The sequence below is a fragment of the Simochromis diagramma genome, unplaced genomic scaffold (assembly GCF_900408965.1).
Source record: "Simochromis diagramma unplaced genomic scaffold, fSimDia1.1 OVJJ01000553.1, whole genome shotgun sequence".
In the NCBI taxonomy this organism is placed as follows: Eukaryota; Metazoa; Chordata; class Actinopteri; order Cichliformes; family Cichlidae; genus Simochromis; species Simochromis diagramma.
Window position 1 is genome coordinate 3,479,373 of NW_024387095.1, and position 9,202 is coordinate 3,488,574.

Below are 9,202 nucleotides of genomic sequence, written 5' to 3' on the forward strand. Positions count from 1 at the left end.
CCAACATCCTGAGGATGAACGTTGTTCGCAAACTGAAAATAACTGATGATGAGGGTCGAATAACAAGTGGTTTCATCCTCAGAGTTAGTGATGCACAGGGGAGGAAATGGGTTTTCCCAAAAAGACACAGAAGTGTATTTTCAGTTGTGTTAATGATTGTGGGTCAGAAGCATTCTCCTGCTCATCCTGGAATGATTGTTTCTGCTCAGGTAGAGCTTTTAAAATGAGCTGCTGAAACTGTGTGTGTAATCTGACACCGCTTTACGGAAAAGCCAACGTCATCAGCAGATTTCCTGCACCTGTGCTTCCGATCGAAAATCCTTTGTTTGCCTGAAAATACCAACAATGAAGTAATTTGTTTACACAGTCCAGTAAGATTTGTCGCAATGACACTGGATAGACTGTAAAATAGTCATTTACTATGACTCTTTTTCTTGTTAGAAATCCCACGCTGCCTCTTCTTTTATAGCAGCACGTCTCCCCGTTCGCTCTAGTTTATTAAGATCTATGTGGAGGAAGTGAAACTTTGTTTCTGGTCAGATTCACCTCTGTGCTCTCTGGTGCTCAGCCTGGCTACATTCTCCTCTAAAAATGACAAATGTTATGTTCTGAAACTGAACGTAATGAATCAAGTTACTGCTAATAAAATCCTTCTAATGTGCTCACATGTGAATTGATTCATTTCGTCCGTTCCTGGCTGCTCTCATGTGTTTCTAACATGATGTAACTCCTGAATTTGAGCAGTGACCACCTGACCTCTCACTGGGATAGAAGTACAGGCCACAAGCTGCGGCAGTAAATGGCAACATTGTTGCCCGACTGTGCTAAAAGTTGCCTTTTAATGTTGGTGCTTTGACAGGAAGGCAGCGTGTCGGTTCAGACAGAGGAGACGTCGCACCTCCGTCCTTCTGCTGTGCTGAGCACGAGCAAACTGTTGTTTACTGCTCCATCTGTGTGCGTGTCTGTGTGTGTGTGTATTTGTGTGCCAAGTCTGAAGAAAGTCCCACCACACAACATTTAGCCTGACGTTGACATCTGAATGCAACACACTATGGTGACAACAGTGTGGGGGGAAAGCTTGTGTTTAAGTTACGTCTTTGTTTATGAAGTGTTTGATAAAAAGAACTAACATGGATGACCTGATGGTTTCAAACGAGCAAGGTGTGAGGGCTCTGATGAACGGGCTTCTCATTGTGTTGCAGATGAGATACAGCGGTTCATGGAGGAGGTGAAATCTCTGGGCTACACAGCCAAACCACCCTACGACAAGCTGCGCTCTATCCTGCAGGCTGGACTGAAGACCATCGGTGCTAAAGAGGACGGCGAGCTGGAGTTCACCTCTGCCAGTGGTGAACTCCATCCTGGCTTGCTCAAAGCTGCCGTTTTCTCTGACAGTTTCAATCAAAATTAGAAATGCTACTCTGAGATAACTAACAGTGCTGCCTGTTGTGCAGTTAGTTTCCAAAACACGTTATTCGTGGTTACATACAATTTTAGACTGATGTGGGCCAAAGCCTAGCATAGTCTGTAACGTTATTATGATGGACACATTTTATGAGTTAATTTGGCTTTATGTGACTTGCAGGTTTCTTTGAAAAATACTTATATCCAGGTTCTTCCTTTTTGCTGCCATCCTCCTCGCAGCGCAGGCTTTCCTCTGCTAAAACTAAACAGAGTTCCCTGAAAGGCACAGCCAATCACATTGGCCATATTTGTCACATGATATAGGACTCCAGTAGAGAACGTAATTTAACTCTTTCTGCACCGCTGGGTGAATGAGACGTTGACAGATCGTTTTTTTTCTTTCTATCGGGTTTGATTTTCTTTACTCGAATAGATCAAATATTGGTGGGGACAATTCAATAATCGCTGAATATTGGTGGGAACATGTCCCTTCCGTCCATGCCAAATCTACGCCCTTGATCTAGACGCTGGGGGGATACTGGGTAGAATGAACATGGTGAGCTGGTCACCCACATGGGGCAGCTCCAGGATCTTCATACCTTGGTCATGGATTGTAGTTGTAGGGCTTCTGTTAGATTTGTATTGTTGATTGTCATTTATGCTTAGAAACATTTACCCACATATGCTTAGAAGTGTATAATCATTTGTAGATTGAAAGAATGTCTCATCCTAGGAGGTCTGTAACAGCTCTGAGTAGCATGAAGGGGGAGGGCGTTCACTCCCTCTACAGAGTGTTCTGGCATAGATCACACACCTCCTAGGAGAGGTCGTATCTTCTCTTGCTGATATATGGTATAGCAAACACACGTATATCTGTTTAAGTATAAGAGTCTTTTGTTCAGATGGACCCGCTCCTGGCACCAGCGTTTGGGGAGTCTTCACAGGGTCACACCTTGATCTCACACACACACACACACACACACACACACACACACAGTATTCTTTGTTCACATGTATACCTATGTAAGATGTCATATGTTAATGACCCTATGCATATTCATGTAACCACAATAAAAGGAGTGCTATGGGGAGCCTGGCTGAGAGTCTGACGGGGGCTAGGTGGTGGGACGACACTTGACCCCAGCCAGGTTTCCCTCATGCATGAGTAAACCAGCCTGCTTGTGTCTTGCTTTGCAGTGTAACTATATTGTCTTTAACGTTCCAGCGGATAGGTACAAGCTACAAACCTATCATTAATTGGTCCTTCGAGAGCCGGATCCCTGGAGTCGACATTCACCGAGGGGAGAAGGGGCACGCGGAAAGACTGACGTCAGCCAGGAAGTTCCTGTGGATTCGCTGTCTGTCTTTTCTCCTCGATGGATGGCGATCGGCGGGATTCGAGGCTATACTACATGCTAAGCAACACCAAGTAAGTTTAAGTCTTTGTCGCTATGTGCAGCAAAGCACGCATCCACTGTGTGAGGTTGCGTTGAAAGTCTTTATCACTGTGTGCGATAAAGCACGTGCGTCCGGTGAGTGTCCGGTTTTGAAATCGCCCTGGGTGTGTGTCCCGAGCGTCCCTTCATTGGGTTTTGAAATCGCCCTGGGTGTGTGTCCCGAGCGTCCCTTCATTGGGTTTTGAAATCGCCCTGGGTGTGTGTCCCGAGCGTCCCTTCATTGGGTTTTGAAATCGCCCTGGGTGTGTGTCCCGAGCGTCCCTTCATTGGGTTTTGTCGCGCGAGTGGGTGAGCGTCCCACAGCTGGGTCAGGGTCCCGAGCGGTCCGGTGTGAGTCCGGAGTAGGCCTATTTTGTGTTATTGTCATTTTCGTCGTCGTCTCGTTGTTGTTGTGTGTGCGGAGCAGACCGCGTGGTGTGTGACGTCAGCAGCTGTTGTTGTTATCATGGGTTTCCTAAGCAGCCAGGAGTGTGTGGAAAAGGCCAGCCCACATCAGCAGCTGTGCTCTGGTGGGTGGCTTTCCCCCCACCCCTTCCTGACACAAAATGTTAACAGCCTGTGTGCCAGACCATAGACGTAATTGAGGTGGATAGTTGTTAAAAGTAACCTACATTAAGCTTGTGGTTGCTTAAATTCAGTACAATGACATGTGAGGTGAAGTGATATAGGTAAATATTTAAACTAATGAAGTGCATAGAGGCACTTGACCTGTGTGAAAGACTGTCGTCTTATTATGAGCCATTGTTGAGATACGCAGCACATCTGTGAAAACAGCTAATATGCTGAAGTACATGATGGAGAAGCTGTATTGAATATGAAAGTGTGATGAAAGTGAAAGTGATGTTGCGTTGCAGTTTTCCTGCATCTTGACTCATGTGTGTGGAGAGTTCATAGCATCAGCAGCATGTTTTTGTTTATTTGTTTTGTTGGGTTGAAAATAATTAAATAAACGTGTGATCATGCTTATGGATCACCATGGCACATATCTCCAGCCATATGATTTATTTATGCAGATGAAAAAGTGAGTGTGAATGTGTCTGACATCACAGTGTTTTTGTGCACTGTGCAAAAGTAATTGCCTTTGATTGTGAGTGAGAGCGGTGATTTTGCGGATCACAAGTTGTTGTAAAGAAATAAAATAAAAGAGTGAAAAAGAGACAAGTTACATTGTAGACGAAGAAAAATAATCATAGCAGAAAGGTTTTGTGTTGATCAGCCGAAAAAACAACTACAATGTCGTTTTCTGCTTTAAGAAAGGATTGTTCACAAAAACACACAGAGAGAGAGAGATGTGTGTTGATTAAGCAGTGATGATGATAATGAACATGTCTTAGTTTGTCACTTTCAGGTGAAAAGCAGACCTGAATCAATTTTCCACATGCAGCAGTCGGAAGAAAGTTATAGTTTAACATCATTGGAAACATGTAGGCCAAGTTTCTGGCTGACTTATTTACAGCACCGTGTGTCTCTCAAACTCACAAGCAGCCCTCACTCCTCCCTGAAGACAAGGAATGCAGCTCCGAAGCAATAACATGGCAGATAAAGAGACAGCAGCAAGTCCTGAGCAAAAGTCTCAGTGAGCAGCGGCAATGTGGACAAACAGCACCAGAGAAGAAGAGCAAACCCATCATCCTGACTGATCGGATGAATGGCACTGTGTTTACAACAAGCTGCAACTTCACTGTGCATGTGAAGAAAACTTTTAAGGAGAACTGAGGAGACTGTTGGAGTTTGACATTTGCCACCTGTGGAGTAAAATGGCAAGAAGAGACAGTGGAACACAGGACAAAGCTGAAGGAGAACTGCCGGCGCTGTAGTTGGAAAGGCTCCATCATAAACACGCCCTGTGCAGAGGTCCAAACCCAAGAAGGTCGGCATCAGCGTGGGCGAGCTGATTGTGAAAGCCGTGGCCGTTTCCAAGGAGCGCAGCGGCGTCTCCACATCCGCTCTCAAGCAGGCTCTGGCTGCCGGAGGCTACGATGTGGACAAGAACAAGGCCCGTGTCAAGACCGCCTTCAAGAGCCTGGTGGCGAAGGGCACTCTGGTGCAGACCAAGGGCACCGGGGCCTCTGGACCTTTCAAGATGAACAAGGCTACTGAGACCAAAGCCAAGACGCCCGCCGCGGCCAAAGCCAAGAGGAGCTGCTAAGAAGTCGCCCAAGAAGGCAGCAGCAGCAGCACTACAGCCACTAGCACGAAGTCAACCGCATCAGAGGACAATAGAATGAGAGTGGTGAGAACACAAATTTTATTTTTAATGTGGGAAATCAAAATTTGGGTTAGCAAACCTGGGGAAAAGAAAACTGACTGCTTAAGTGGAAAATTGAGACGGAGTTTTAAACACTACGAAAATAGAAACATATACAAAATCACACACAAAAGCAGAACATGCATTAACCATACTAACACTCCAAACACAAGAGAGCTAATGAAGATTAGACAAAATTTTAAGTGTATGAGTCTGTTTATCATCTTGTCCAAGTCACCTCGTGTGATGCAAAGATCAGTGGAACTTATAGCACATTACATGCTCTGCTGGATATGCAGCTCCACACACATGCAATGAAAATTAGCTTGTTATCTTTCATCAGTGTTAAAATAGTGTCAATTTAGCAGACACTTGTTATCAAATACTGAATTTATACAATGCAAAAAATTGACTCTCTAGGTTGCAGGACAGCAATTTAACTTTTGAAAAAAAATCCTGGTTTGATAAATCAGTGATCAGACAATAAATTTAGTTGTTAAAATGGTAAATTGGGAGAAGCTTCCTGCTTGATTGATGCAGCAAGTGATTTACTGTATGAGGGAAATTGTCTTTAGTGATAACATTTTGAACATGCATTTCTGTTGTCCTGTCATCCTAGTGGGTTAATAGCTGATTCAAATTAGTTGATCGTTCTTAGATTAATGAAAGGTGATTGAATTCTAGCACGAGTGAATGGGATGTGTTGGAGTTGTTGTGTGTTGAGTGGAGACTCTAAAACACTGAGTTTCCTGTTTTCATGTGTGAGTGAATCCTGTATTTAGATACACAACTCTGAATACGTCAGAACAAACTTCTTTTGTGAAGTGCATGACAGCATGTCACATGTTTTATGATGAAGGGAAAAGGAAAACTGAATAGATCTGTGGCCTAAATGAGTGAAGAGCACAGACCTGGTGACTAAACTCATAGCTAATAAGACATTAGGCTTATGTTGTGTGTTGTGCAGCTGATGGTTGGTTTGGAGTGAATCTAGCTGATGATTCTTCTCCTGTTGTGAAGTTGATGAGGAGTTTGTGTCATGACTTAACAAGGCCCTTTTATTTTGATACTTTCACAGTGCACTGAAAGTTTGGTTTGATAATCTCTGTTATTTTTTATTTTTATCTTTTGAACAGGCACTGATTTTGTTTGTCTATTTCTTTTCTTTAAGCAGATCTGCACGTCGGGAATTGAAAGTGCTTTACGACCTGTCAAGAGGGCCGTTGCGGGTGGGTTTCTCCACATTAAAATGGGCTCTGGAGAAAGCCACTTATTGGGACAAGTTCCTGGCCTAAAAAGGATTCAGCGATGTAATCCGATCTAAAGTTCTTTTTCTTTTTGAAATGACGTCATTTTGCTGAAAGTGGAAACTAAATGCGACAATTGGCTCCACTATCAGCAAAGAAAGAATGAATGCATGAATGAATGAATGAAAGAGAAAGGAAAAAAAAAAAGCTGACTGACTGGTAAAAGCTGACAAGACTGACTGACTTAACACCATTGTGTGAAGCCAACCCCCACCTGACAAAGGGGTGGATGTATCTCTGTGTGTGTCTCTGTTACAGGAGCAGACAGATGACAGCAACATCTGGGGTTGCGTGATGGTTTAACCTTTTAAATGCCATTTTTATGTTTGTGAATCTATCAGAGGTGTGTTATTCATGGGCTTGTGTTGCTCACAGAAATTACTGTGAGAAGGTGTACACACCTGCGCAGCGCTAACATTTGCATTTTCTTTTCTACAGCATTACAGTTCTTCATGTGGTTTGATCACATGATTTACACCAGGACAACTGGTTGATGTTTTTCCTACTACAGGATTTCTGGGTTTATATGTGAATGACATTCCTTCCACGAGAGGGGATGGTTGATGTTATGGTGTTTTATGGCACCTCTGGAACCTGTTGACCTGTGTCTGACCTCCGTCTGACCACAGTCAATGTGTATTGCTAATGTTTGTTACTTTGGGAATGCTGTGGAAGATTCAGCAGAAGCAGACAAGTGACATGAGTAAAACAAATGAGAGATTACGGTGTTTATGGACAAGTTTAATATGGGCTCATTTGCTGGCCACTTTTGGACCCATAATAATAATAATAATAATAATTGAGTGGAGTGACTTTGCTTAAGAGAAGTCACCGATTACATTAATGTTAACTGAGCACATGGGATGATCCATGTCTGAGGCAAATTAGGGAAATAATTGTAGTTTCCTGATTTGAGAAAACCTGCACATGACACTTGTCTTGCCCGTGCTGAATGCTTATTACTCTTTTGATATAATTGTTTGTACGTGTGAAGTTTGCTTTTCTGAAATATAGGTGCAGCAGTGAGAAGCAGAAACATTCCAGGCATAGCTGAGCCCAGGCAGTGGTTGAGGTCAAAGATCAAGCTGGTTGGGGCCCATCATGAGATCAGACCTTGGAGCCACAGCAAGGACCATGAAACTGCCTGCAATAGAGAAATCTCACACTTGGTTGTTTCAGGGGTGAGGGGGAAGTGCTGATTGAGCCCCCGTAGGGTAAGCTCGCACTTCAACTTCCAGCCTCTGACCAACTCTAGGGCAACCAAGTGCGAGGCGTGACGGCTGAATCGGCTGAACCAGGAGGAAGGCAGAGAAGCTGAGCGTTTTGAGACAGATCCAGCAGGCCCAAAATCAGGACTATGCATGACGAGAAGGAGTGCCTGAGAGGATCGTCCACAAGATGGGAGCTGAGGCCAGGAGAGAGGCTTCAGGAGGATCAGAGATCATCTTCAGCACAGCAGATATGACACAGAGAGCTGTGCTACTGAGCTTCCAGGAGATCAAGAGGAGACTTCCCACAGCAAGATTTAAATAAAATGAAAGATTCAATATTGACGCTGAGGAAGACTACTAAGGTGTACGACGTGCTCTGCCTTAAATCTTCAGCAGCGTTGAGACATGAAAACCTGAAGGATGAGGGGAGCGTGCCAAGCTCCATCGACAGCGCAGAGGGAATCTAAGGATGACATCATGATTCTGTGAAAAGCACAGGAACCAGAAGCTATGGTGGTGATAACAGCAGTTTCCTATGAGGTCTGCAGCTTTGGAAATAGCTGAGACCCATGTTGACAAACAACAAAACTAACTGGTATGTTTGAATGTTTATTCTACATACATTTGGACTCTGGTCCTATGGACAATGATGGAAACAACTGGAAGAGACATTAATGATGCCCTGCAGAACTCAAACCACTCTGCAGAGAGACATGTGATTTGCACACCCGGAGGAAGCATCACCAAGCTGAGATGTTTTTGAAAATGTTACTTTTTATTTTCACTATTAAATTAACAATTTCTTTGTTTGCTTGTAGGATGCAGGTTGCCATTGGATGAGATTAATGAGGAATGGGATAACTGCTGATACATTTGTTAAACTGTGTACTTTTACAGTAATTTAGGGTAATTTGACATATGCTGAGTATAAAAATGTTTGCATTAAAACTGTCAGTCATGAGGTATTCATAACTGGGAATTCTTCTAGCATAAAGGTCAATAAGGGGGGAAATGTTAGATTTGTATTGTTGATTGTCATTTATGCTTAGAAACATTTACCCACATATGCTTAGAAGTGTATAATCATTTGTAGATTGAAAGAATGTCTCATCCTAGGAGGTCTGTAACAGCTCTGAGTAGCATGAAGGGGGAGGGCGTTCACTCCCTCTACAGAGTGTTCTGGCATAGATCACACACCTCCTAGGAGAGGTCGTATCTTCTCTTGCTGATATATGGTATAGCAAACACACGTATATCTGTTTAAGTATAAGAGTCTTTTGTTCAGATGGACCCGCTCCTGGCACCAGCGTTTGGGGAGTCTTCACAGGGTCACACCTTGATCTCACACACACACACACACACACACACACACAGTATTCTTTGTTCACATGTATACCTATGTAAGATGTCATATGTTAATGACCCTATGCATATTCATGTAACCACAATAAAAGGAGTGCTATGGGGAGCCTGGCTGAGAGTCTGACGGGGGCTAGGTGGTGGGACGACACTTGACCCCAGCCAGGTTTCCCTCATGCATGAGTAAACCAGCCTGCTTGTGTCTTGCTTTGCAGT

General features: G+C 43.7%; 1 pseudogene; it reads left to right on the plus strand.

Moving 5' to 3' along the window:
- The first annotated feature begins 1,951 nt into the window (after positions 1 to 1,951).
- LOC120742862 lies at positions 1,952 to 5,513 on the plus strand (annotated as a pseudogene).
- Positions 5,514 to 9,202: the final 3,689 nt, after the last annotated feature.